The sequence below is a fragment of the Strix aluco genome, chromosome 2 (genome assembly GCF_031877795.1).
Source record: "Strix aluco isolate bStrAlu1 chromosome 2, bStrAlu1.hap1, whole genome shotgun sequence".
Taxonomy (NCBI): Eukaryota; Metazoa; Chordata; class Aves; order Strigiformes; family Strigidae; genus Strix; species Strix aluco.
The window spans coordinates 66,693,134-66,704,640 of NC_133932.1; positions in this window are offsets into that span (position 1 = coordinate 66,693,134).

An 11,507-nucleotide genomic window follows, 5' to 3' on the forward strand; every position below is an offset into this window, starting at 1 on the left:
TATGTGCCCACATGGAAACTGAGCTCTTTGGAAAGCCTCATCATCATTATCTAAGTGTGACTTTATCATTCTACATCAGCGTAACCTTTCTGGGGACCTCATCATGGGTGAAAGTACTGAGCTGAGGAGAAAAAAGGATCAGGAGAAAATGTACTCCAGTAACCTCTTACTAATGAATGAATGCATACTCGTGCATACTTCAGCTATCTGCTTTGATACCCAAACACAATAGAGCTATAGACTAGGCTCAGAATTTGACCTTCAGTATCTTACCACCAGGGCATTTATTCATCAACCGCTTTCTTCGGGCTTAGGTTGTTTTCCTAAATCTGTGCTAAGTGCTGAAGAAGCCTGGTAACCCCTGCTGTGCTGGAGGAGATTGTTCTGATCCAGCGATGATGGTATAAGACGGGCAAACTTGAGCCCAACAAGTAACGACGTTTCCTGCCAATTCTTCATCAACAGAATCCAAGCTTTACTAAACAGCATTAGTGATGGGATAATGTTTACTTCTGTCTGTCAAGGCCTCCTTTTCAATGGAGGTACAGGAGAATAAAATCTAGCCCCTCTTAGTCATGAAATATTATATTATGTTGTGAAGCACAGGTTGTACAGCTGAGAGAATAACAATTTGTAGACAGAACTACCCCTGGAAAAGCCACTTCTGCCGCTTTTCTGCATGTCCCTATCTGCCTTTTATATGACTGTTTATCTTTTATATTATGAAATATATCTTTCTTCATGGTGGTCATAGTTCAAAGATTTTTTGAAAAGAATAACACTTGACTGCCATTTTGCTTGCTCAAGCCTTTGGAGCTCTTGAAATGCAAAGATTTATGGGTTTTGGCTCTGTTTGTCCCTCACACATATATATATACACATATATAAATGGCTGATTAAATTAACTAGTACGGAGGAATCCCCATCTTAAGAACAGTATCTTCAGCTACACTTGTGGCTTCAGTCAATATTTGTCTTTTGAGACTGTGGAGGAAAAATACACAATACAAACACAAAATCAAGGAGCAGAAAGTATTTTTTTCCTTGATCAGAAATGGTGATGACTTTTATTCCTTTGCTACATATTGAAAGTCCATCCACCTATAGAACATGATACTACAGCTTTCAGTAGGGGAAATTAATTCAGCAGACATGAGGCCCTGATGACTGTCTGATCAATTCTCAGAACTGCCCCTTCCTCTTTAATAGAAGGGATAATATGAGGATGTATTTTGGGAGTCTCCATAGGATCAGGCCAGATATCCAGGGTTTTAGAAAGAGGAAAGAGCACTTCCCTTTTAGGTAACAATCTAAAATTGTTTTAACATCCCTGAACGGGTTCTCCTACCTGTGGCGAACAATCTTCAGATTTTAAGTGGCTACCTTTGCTTGTGCCTTTTGGTCACAGCTGCATTGACATATGCAGTAGCACATGTGAAAAAAGCTTTGTCACCATGTTTTAACATTACATGTATTTGAATATGGATCAGAATATCCGGGGTCTAAATCAGAAATATTGCTACCACTTGTGAACAAAGGCAGTTAACACCACCCTCTTACTTGCTTTTAATCCATGGAGAGGCTGCTGGATACCGGAGGTCTGCTGACTTCTGACTGCCTGAGCTTGGAACAACACCGACTGCTGCTAAGGTTAGCTTTCCACATGGATAGGGCTGCTGTGCATTTACCTACAGCAGATGAGGGATGACAGGACCTACTTGGCTTACCAAAATAATTGTTCAACCTTCAAGCATTCTCATATCAAGCTCACAAGAGACAATGTGATAACCATAAATGCTTATAAACAACAAAATCTAGGCTTTTATAAACAACAAAGCATAGGCTGCACGGGGACTTGCTGTGTCCTCTAGAGTGTTTTACTGAGAGCAGTCTGGTAGTTATGGGCTTTCCAGCCATGCGCTGAATGTCATGACAACTGTACCATGAGTGACATGCTTTCTCTCCTGTCCCTTCCCCAGGGAGAAAGTTCTACCTGCAGTGCACCGCTACTTTGTTTTGGCAGAAGTTTTGTTTTAAATGCATGTGCTACTATTTGGGTGCAGTAGAAAAAGTGAGGCTTAAAGCAGAGGCCTTGCACTTGGCACAAAAGATGCAGGCTTGTACTGTTCATAGTTTTTGGGGTGTTCATTCCCCATAAGATGATGTTTATCATTATGGGAAGTTCCCTTTCAAGTGAGGAGCAAAGCTGGTTGTCACAGCGTTCACATGGGAACTTTAGGTGAATTTGGCACCCAAGCCACTGAGTGCTTCGGAGGCAAGAGACTTGGGCTGGACTCAGCATTGTATGAAAACAGTAAAAGAGGATACTTGTTTTAGTCTGTGCTGGTGAGGAGAAGTGTTGCAGCCTTCTGTACTTGCTGGAATTTGCTAAGGGCTCGTGACTTCTTGCTCATATACATGGCATTGCTTTAGTCCAGACAAGAGTTGACAAAAACTTGTATTATGGGGAACCGGTCATCATCTGTCAGAATAGGGAGGAAGGGTCCTGGAACTAGAAGTGGTGGGGTGTTGTAGGAAGTGAGTGCTTGGCATCTGTCAGGAGCCTCTGGAGCTCTTGCAAACAGCTGACCCAGTGTGCCAGTTGTGGTTTGGTAACTTCAACTAAAGTCTACAGGAAAGTCCCTGGAGTTCTTCCCTTCATACAATAGCATAACATCTTTCTGTTGTAGGACTCACTTGTAACGGTCTCTATCTGCTCTTCTCAAGACTCGGGAATAAGCTGATGGCAGTGATACTGTTGTAGAGAGTTAGAACTATTTTATGTAATTCATTGCTGACTTACAAGTCCAATTTCGTAGTATCCACATATGGAGCTGGATAAATCTGTAACCCCCACTGACTTTTGGGGCAACACAAAAAATGGAGGGCTGAATGACACAAGTGTGGTTTCACACCAATACGTAGTTGATGCATCTTGTAGGCAACAGCTTACACTATTTTGGTGCAACCAGGACTCCAGCTACTTCCCTAAATTAGAGTAACAGCATCTCATTGCTGACTGTATCAGCACAGACTCCCAGAGGAGGGGGATGGATGTCTGCTCAAAAGGCACTGATAGAAACCAATTTGTCTAAACTGGAGTGGCCAGACTGTGACTCTTGTGAACAGTCTGACACTTGTCCCCATGCTGAGCTATATCCTATGACTGGCTTCAAGGCTGTGCCAACATAGGGCTGCTGAGTAATTGACTCCTCAGCTGCAGGAGGAACGCTGCTAGCTGGGGCTTCTTAGGTTACGCTAACTTAAAACCTAAACTGTTTCTATCCTTATGTCTTGTCCTGAATCCAGTTGGGACACAGTTAGGATCCAACTTCTATTAGATGAGTCTGTAGATGGCTTCTGACTAACTTCTTTGATTTGTTCAGGTGTGAAAATCTTGATGCTCTGCATTAGCTGGATAGAAAGGATGTACCCAGAGCTGATTATGCTACTATGTGCTTGAAGGGCAAAGGCAAGATTTCTTCCCCAATACTACATTGCCAGTCCTTGTCAGTAATGCCAGTTCGCCTTCACCCGTGGGAAGAAGAGACAGGGAGAAGAACCAAAGCTTTGCAAAACTACCAGGCTTCACTATGGCTTGCAGTGGGGCTGGTGGTGGGCAAAGCTGGCCAGAATTGGTTCCTGTAGCTCCAGTACCCCAAGGAGCAGAGGAAGAGAAAAGCTGGCCCTAAAAAGCAGTCACACAAAGAGCGCAAATTAGTAGGAGCCACATAGTGCCTACTACTACAGAGTGAAAGCAAACTTCATCAGGCTTGTTGTGCCTGGGAACCATCCTTGAGGGAAAAAGTGCATTCACACACCATACTGGACACTTTGAAGCTGGATTTGTCACTGCACCCATGAAGTGAAGTGGCACTACTTGTCCAACATATTCCTCCCTTTCCCCAAACATAAGAAATATAATAGATAAGCAATCAAAACTCATACAGCGTACAGAAAAATGCATTAGTTAAGCTGTGCTTTCTGAAGGAATCAAATGATCATGTGGTTACAACACGATAGTTTATCAAAGTGATACAATGGTGGTACTGCTACACAGCCATCTTCAAAGAGAGCTTTTTCGGCTGGGATTTCAACATCAGTCTCAAGTTCTTATTTATTCCCAAAGGAGATGACAACTAGGAGCAGCACTGCAGGATGCTGATTGATCTCTTGTGACCATTAGATGACATTATTTTTTCTGATAGTTATCATAAATAACATTTACTATTAAAACACATGACAAAAACTCTATTACATTTTTTGTTCTGTTTTGAAAGAAATGCATTTCTATAATTCATGATCAAATCTGGCTAAAAGATACTGGAATGGAGCTTTTGTGATCAGACTGTTTCGCTGTAAATTGGAAAAGAAAAAAAAAAAAGAATCTTCTTTGTCAAGGGAATTTAAAGTTGCCACAATCAAAAGTCAAAATTTTCACATAATCTGAAATGACCAAGAATATTTTTACAATGCAATGTCTGGTGACAAAAACACTTCAGAAAATTCATGTCACCAGACAAAATTAATTCAAAAGTGATCACATTGTAATTTTTCTTTCATTTTAGATGTCAGCATATCTCATGTAACTTGCTGGATGAATAGATCAAGTCCTGCAAGTTCTAAAAATAGTCAGTAATTCAATAAAGTAAAGATTTAAAAAAAACCCCAACAATATTTGGCTGACACTGTGAAATTTGCCCCTCTGCTTCAGCCCTCACCTGCACCACCACACTTCAGGTGCCTGCGCTCTCAGGTGTGCCATCACACATGCTTATTGTGATCAGTGCTGGTCAGTGAAATGATCCAATTTACCCCCCAAGTGGGGCTAAAGGAATTGAGCTGGCGCAGAGCAGATGCTAACCTGTAAGAATGGGATGAGAACAAGCCCTGTGCATGTATGTAATGTTGTATAATGTCCTAGCCCAGTGCACAGTTGAGGCTGGTGTTTTGTGGAATTTCCCCCTCCTCCTGTATTAATTAGGTGGTGACAAGCACACTCCCAGTTGCTGGCCCCTGGTCTTCAACACTGCTCATTTGTTAAACGGTTCCTGGCCTGAGGGTGACTAATGTTTTTCCAAGGGATTTAGGAGCTAGCACAGTCAAGGTCCACTTTCCAGTAGATACCCTGCTTTAGAAGTTAAGAGAGTTGAATATAATGGGGGTGGGCTGCTCCATCCCAGATAGCCTTATTGAAAGAGAATGGTCCTGGGTGGTGCTCATTTGCGAGGATGTCTGCTTAAATACTTGTTCATCCATCTATTGCCCATACCATATGATTTATAAAAACAAAATTATCCACTGTCCCTCTGCAAACTGTTACTGGAGTTCGATCACCTCTGGAGTGGACATGGAGGCCCTTGGCAGTCCTAATAGGCTTAAATTTGGTCACTCTTCGTCATCAGGTTCAATTTGACCCTCAGCCATTGAATACAATTGAAATGGAAGCTGCAAAATAATCAGTTCTGGGGCTGGAAAAAGATTTTCTGGGCAAAATTTCTGAATCATTTTGGTGTAGTACTGCCATCTTTGTTGGTTAATACTGCTTTTAGCAATGAAACTGCTTTGCTTTGGGTAGAACTCAGAACTTCTTTGCTTTCTTAGAAAAACAAAATTGTGCTGATTTGTATTTTTTCCTTATGCAGGCTGCATTTGTTTGCACACAAGATGTGAGTAATGAAGGAGTCTACAAAATTCAGTTGGCAAAATTCTATCAGAGTTTGCAAGAAACAAAACAAACACAAAAACAGCCCATCAAGTAAAAATGGCTGAGTAATGCAAAAGGCAACACAGATGGAGGTAATGGGGTTTCAAAAGAGGAATTAGAGAAGTTCTGAACGGATCCTCATAAATCTGCAGCAGTTGAGCTTTGCCAAGAATTGCAGTGGCAAATCTTCATTATGGGAGATATTTCTGCACTGTACTCACCCGTGAGAGCTTTGCTAGGGCAACCACGGGGAAAGCATGATCTAGTGGTGACTGCAAGACCAGCAATCAGCATTCCTGAGCCCTGCCAGGCTGCGCTGCTGACTCACGCAGCAGCCTTGAGTTAGTCACTCATTGCCAGATGCTTCGACCTGACCTTGTCAAGGTGCCGCAAACAAGGAAACAAAACAGACTTACCTTTGGTAACTCTGGCAAACAAGTTTTATCATGTCCTACTTCAGCTTCCCCCATGCCACCAGATGAGCAGCGTGGCCAAGGAAGAAGCTGGGCCACATCAGGCCATTTTAGGGCTGGGGACTGTTGCCCTGGCATGGCGGAGTCACAGAGGAGTTGTTTGTAGCAGAGGAGGATGAGGGAGGCTCGACTGTCGCAAAGGAAACATGAGGACTGGTGGAAAGCTCTTTGTACGTAGGCAGAGGAGAAGCCAGTGGCTCAGCAGATCCTGTGGGAAAGATTGGTGAGAGAGGAGGATGTAGAGCTCCAGGGAGGGACTGACATGAACATACGAAATAGCCTTGTGCCACGCCAGCTCAGCTAAAGGACTTGTCTCCCCATAGACAGAGGCTGGCCTTAAGTCTTCCACCAAGTGGGAAAAAGATCACTTGTCCTAACAGTAGGCTGATGAATCTGGGAGCCCTGCAAAATTTGGGGATTTTTCTGTTTTATTCCACCAGTTTCTCACCAGAGGGCATGTCACATTGCTAGTCTGGGAAGGGCTGTCCCTGGTATGACAGACACTCTCTCTCGAGGCAATTGCTCTTTCTCTGCTATGGGATGAGATGTGAGGAGCCTGATCTATGTTAGAAAAAGATCACCAGGAGTTTCTGAAACTCTCCACTTGGGGTTGGGTTTTTCCTGAGGGTTTCTCTCTGTAGTGCCTCTTGATACCTCTCTCGTACCACCATCTCCAACCACTAACTCTGGGCTAGACTAACAGAGATTTGACTTAAACCTGACCGACAAAGCCTAAAAAAAGAGCTGAGACCTGAGTGGTGCTTGGTCAGACCTGCAAACTCAGGGGAGAAGGAGCCGTAATCACCCTTCTCCCTGCCCGAGCTTCAGCTCCCCTCACCTCTCAGTGCTGGCTCTGGACCAAAGTTTCATGTTTCATCACAGGAGATAACTTTGTCATTAATCACATTGTTGCATCCAGTATTTATACATAGAAAATTCAACCTGTATTCCAGATTATTGAAAATCCCTCCTAAGTGCCAGCAGATGGTTAGTTTTTGGCTGCAGCTGCCCAGATCCCGTTACCGGCAAGGATCCTTATCAGCTGTGAGGGAAGATTTTCAAGGAGGAGCAAATGAGAGTGTATGCTGCAGAGCTGTAATCTGGGGTTTGGAGTCAGTCCACATCTCATACAGAGCCATATATAAGTGCCATTAAAGTCAGTCCAGGAGCTCCTGCTGCAGTAGGCAGCTTAGACACAAACACAGGTGACAAGCTGTGTCCTGAGCCCCCACCCCTGGCTCCCAGTGGGCTCTGTGAGGGCTGCGAAATGCTGGAGGGTTTGGGGTAGATCTCAGCTCTGCTCTTCTGGGCAGAGGAGGGTAAGCTGTTGTGAGTAAGCCATATGGTCCCTATTTTCTGTTACTGTGACCCTTCAGTGACATCTGAAAAGCTTCAGGGAGTGATTCATAAAACTGCATTTATAACACTACACTAATGAGGCTGTAGGAAGAGGTGGCTACAAATCTCTGTAGGTGCGGGCTAAGCCTGACTACGTACCACAGGCAACACATAAAGCTGTCCTGAACTGTTTGTACTAACCCACAGGTCAGGTTTTATTTTAGGACGTAGGTCTCTACCAGACTGTGCAGCCTCCTTGGTGCTCTGGCAGTCCCCCAGGGAGGTGGTGGACATCCCTCTACATGAGGTCTGACCTTGACACCACAAAGCACTCTGTAAGGAGCAAGCCTTCATTCAGAGAGGGAGATACCTCAGTGCAGTCAGTGCCTCTCTTGTTTCTGCTCTGTGACTCTTGGAAAACCAGGCTAGTGAAACACGTTTGCCAATTTTAATCCCTGGATAGCACAGCAAAGCCTTACATCCTTTGTGCTGCTTCCAGCTACGGCATTGCTTTGCTAAACATATTAAGTGTTAGAATTTTTGTACTCTCTTGGTAAAAACAGATAAAAATAATACTTATGCTGGAGCTGGCCGATTTGAGCTAGTGAAATGCTGAAAACTCCCCAGTTGTCTTTGAATAGATACATTTCAAAGTATTGCCCAAATACTTTGGAATAATATTAAAACTAAGGGTTTTTTGTGAAATATTTTATTTGATGTTTGCAAAACATTCGATATCTGCAAGCTATTGGACTTGACTCTCAGCCCATGCTGAGTGCTAAGCAACATGCTTCACGACTGCAGGACTAAAGCTTCCCTCCTGACAACCAGTGACTTGCACACCACTGTGCTTCTTTTTTGACTTTTCTGGAGGTAATTCATGCTAAATTCATGAAGCATTTGCAGAATGGCTTCTAATCACAAATAGATAAACCATTATGTTAGCTCAGAAGTTGCAGTAAAATAAATTATGCAGTTTTATTTGCTGTGCACCCAAATGTTTTATTTACTCTTTGAAAAGAGCTATAAGCTAAATTCCTCTTTCCGAAACTATTAATGGACATATTTTCTGTCACAGCCGGAGTTGCATATGTATTATGTGACAAGCTGTCTTGTTAAATTCCTTTGAGCAAATCCTCATTTAGTACCACACGTGCAAATTCTTCTGGAGCCAGTGAGAGCAGCAAGTGCATATCTGAGAGCTGCATTTCGTCTGTTGAATCAAATTGCCCAGACCATCAGATGACCAAAAGGGATGAGGGGAAAGATGTGGTACCATTAATATGCTGGTATGCTGGAAGGATATAGAGGGACATGCCTTTCTAGATGCATAACCATTTTCCAGTGATGAGGAAAGCTGGAGAAAGTGAGGATATTTGAGAAGCTGGGAAAGAGATGTAGCAACTGAAGCTAGTGGGAGAGCATGACTGTACCCACTGTCAGAGTTTCAGTGCACCAAAGCCAGGGTGCCTCACCCCATAATGACACAGCTAAATGGAAAGATTTTGTTTCTTTTGTGTCTCCACCCAGTTAGATAAAGGTATAGTTAACGAAAGCCGGGTCACACCTGTCTACTGGCACCTTTTCCTCTCTCATTATGTGTGTTACCTTCACAGATAGATTTATCTCAGAATAGAGATAAAGGGAGTTCTTTTTGTTTGTTTTCTGTTTTCTTTTTAATTTTAGAGGAAGTGTTTCATACCTGAAAGGTACAGATTGCAGTTTCTTTTACCTTCTCTAAGCTTAACTCTGGTGGCAGGATGGAAGCTGCTGAATCTGTTATGCTTGATCCACTAGTGAATAAATATGTAAATAAAAAGTTGGGGCTGCACAGATTATAGCCCTCTGACAATAGTCCATTAATAGCCATGAAGTAAAAACAGGGATATTTTAAGTAATTTCATGGAATGAAAAAGATTTATGCTTTTGATTTTAATATTTTCACATTCTTTATATCTTTTTGCATATGATGATTTGAAGGAATTTTGATTCACCTCAAAATACTTGTTAATGCATTGGGAATACTTCATTGTCTACTGTAGTTGGTTCTAGACCTGCATCTTTCATCAATACTTTCTCCCTTATTTCTAACAGACAACCCAAATCAGCATAACAGAATTTGACCTGCAATGAATTTGGGATGCAGACATGTCTGAGAAAGTACAGGTTTCAGTTAATCGTGGAATTATCTGTCCTGAAGCAAAAATCCTTCTTGAAGGTACTGTGCATTCAGATGACAGAATATTTTTTCAGCTTCAAGCCTCTGGCAGAATAATAAGTCCTCATGTTGAAACTTTTACAGGTGCTTCATGCAACGTTGAGTAAATTACTCCAGAGTGAGTTTGGCTGGGGAGAAGTGGCAGTAGTTTTATTCATTGCACAAGCACCTCAGTCAGTCTGTCTGCTCAGGTTTCTGGAAACCTCTGTGGTCTGATTCACTATTTCCTTACTGTTTGTTCTGGGACTGGGGAGTAACTATGCAAACATGATGTTGATGCAATATTGTAGGGAGTATCTAGGCTAATCCCTGCATCCAACTTCTGAAGTTTGTTGAGAGCAAGGGGTTGGATTCCTTGCTGTCTTCTGTGCTGTCTGTAAGCCTATTGAGCTATAGCCACACACAAAGTGTTTTACACTTATTTTCTAACTGTAAATCACCATGCACAAGCCAGTGAAAGAGATAATTTCTAGTACACAGTAGACATGTTCTGACAGTTGGCAGAAGGATGTAGCTAGCAAAAGAAATATCATTACACTCAAAACCTTTTTACAAATTGTCAGTTTCTGAGAAATCATCTTTGTCTTCAAAATCATCTAAGGCAGTCAGCCTAACACCTTGGTTTTGGTATTGATGGCTATGTGATTTCAGGGAAGAATCAGAATTTGCTTCCCTCCAGATTTGCTCTAATATGTCCAAATATTTAGTTCTTCTAGGAGGACTCTTCTGGTGACTCAGAGTTTAGTTGGAGGGCCAGTATAGGAGCCAGGAACGTGTTTTTAAAGGTCTTGCCACTTTTTAATATGCATTTCAGGCAGCATCCATCTCAGCTAACACTGAGCACCTTCAGTGTAAGCATCTACATCTGAGCTGGTCATGTACGGCCCATTTCAGTAACTGTGGGAAATATTTGACCTGTTTTAGATATCTACCTTATGAGGAAAGGTAGGAAAGCTTGCTTCCCTCCATCAACTGTGAAGGGATCCATGCAACACAGACAGATGGGGAAGTCTGCAGCACTCTTGGCCACGGGACATCCCACCCTTTGCAGCTGAGCAAGAAGGAGGATTTGATACAAGAAGGAGCTTATTTACAGTAGCAGAATGTGTGAAGGTAGAAAAAACAGCAGACCTTCCAGACCTGCTTTGCAGTTCCTGATTCTCCAGGGAGTGTTGTGTTGTTTTTGGAGACATTTATGAGGGAGGAGGATTTAACTTTTCCTTTAAGGACTGTGAAGTTTCTAAGAGTGGTTGCAAGCCTTTTTAGGAAAGAAAAGATCGACTTCTGTCTCTCTGCAGTCACTGCCACTTTTAGTTGCAAAGCAGCAGTATGGAGATCAGAAAGGTTTTCTGTTTAATCTCCCAGCCAGAACTACAAAGATATGAACAATTCTCTAGAAAAACACAGCTAGAAGATTGCACTTCCTGGCAGTGGCTGTGTAACACTGAACTGTAGGTGGATGTGGTGTTTTGATATTGTAAAGTGTATATGGCCTGCAGACAGGCAGGACAGAAGTCCATGGGACTCGGGATGCATCCGAGGGTTCTGAGCGAGATAGCTATGGCCTTCTGCCATCTTTGAAAGTCTATGGTCATCAAGGAAGGTCTCCAATGACTGGAAAAGGGCAAATGTCACACCTGAAGGGTGAGAAAGGATCCAAGGAACTGCAGGCTGGTTGGTCTAACCTAGAAATATGATGAGCATATCTTCTGGAAGGTTTAGACTAGATATTAGGAAGCATTTCTTTACAGAACGGGTTGTTAGGCGTTGG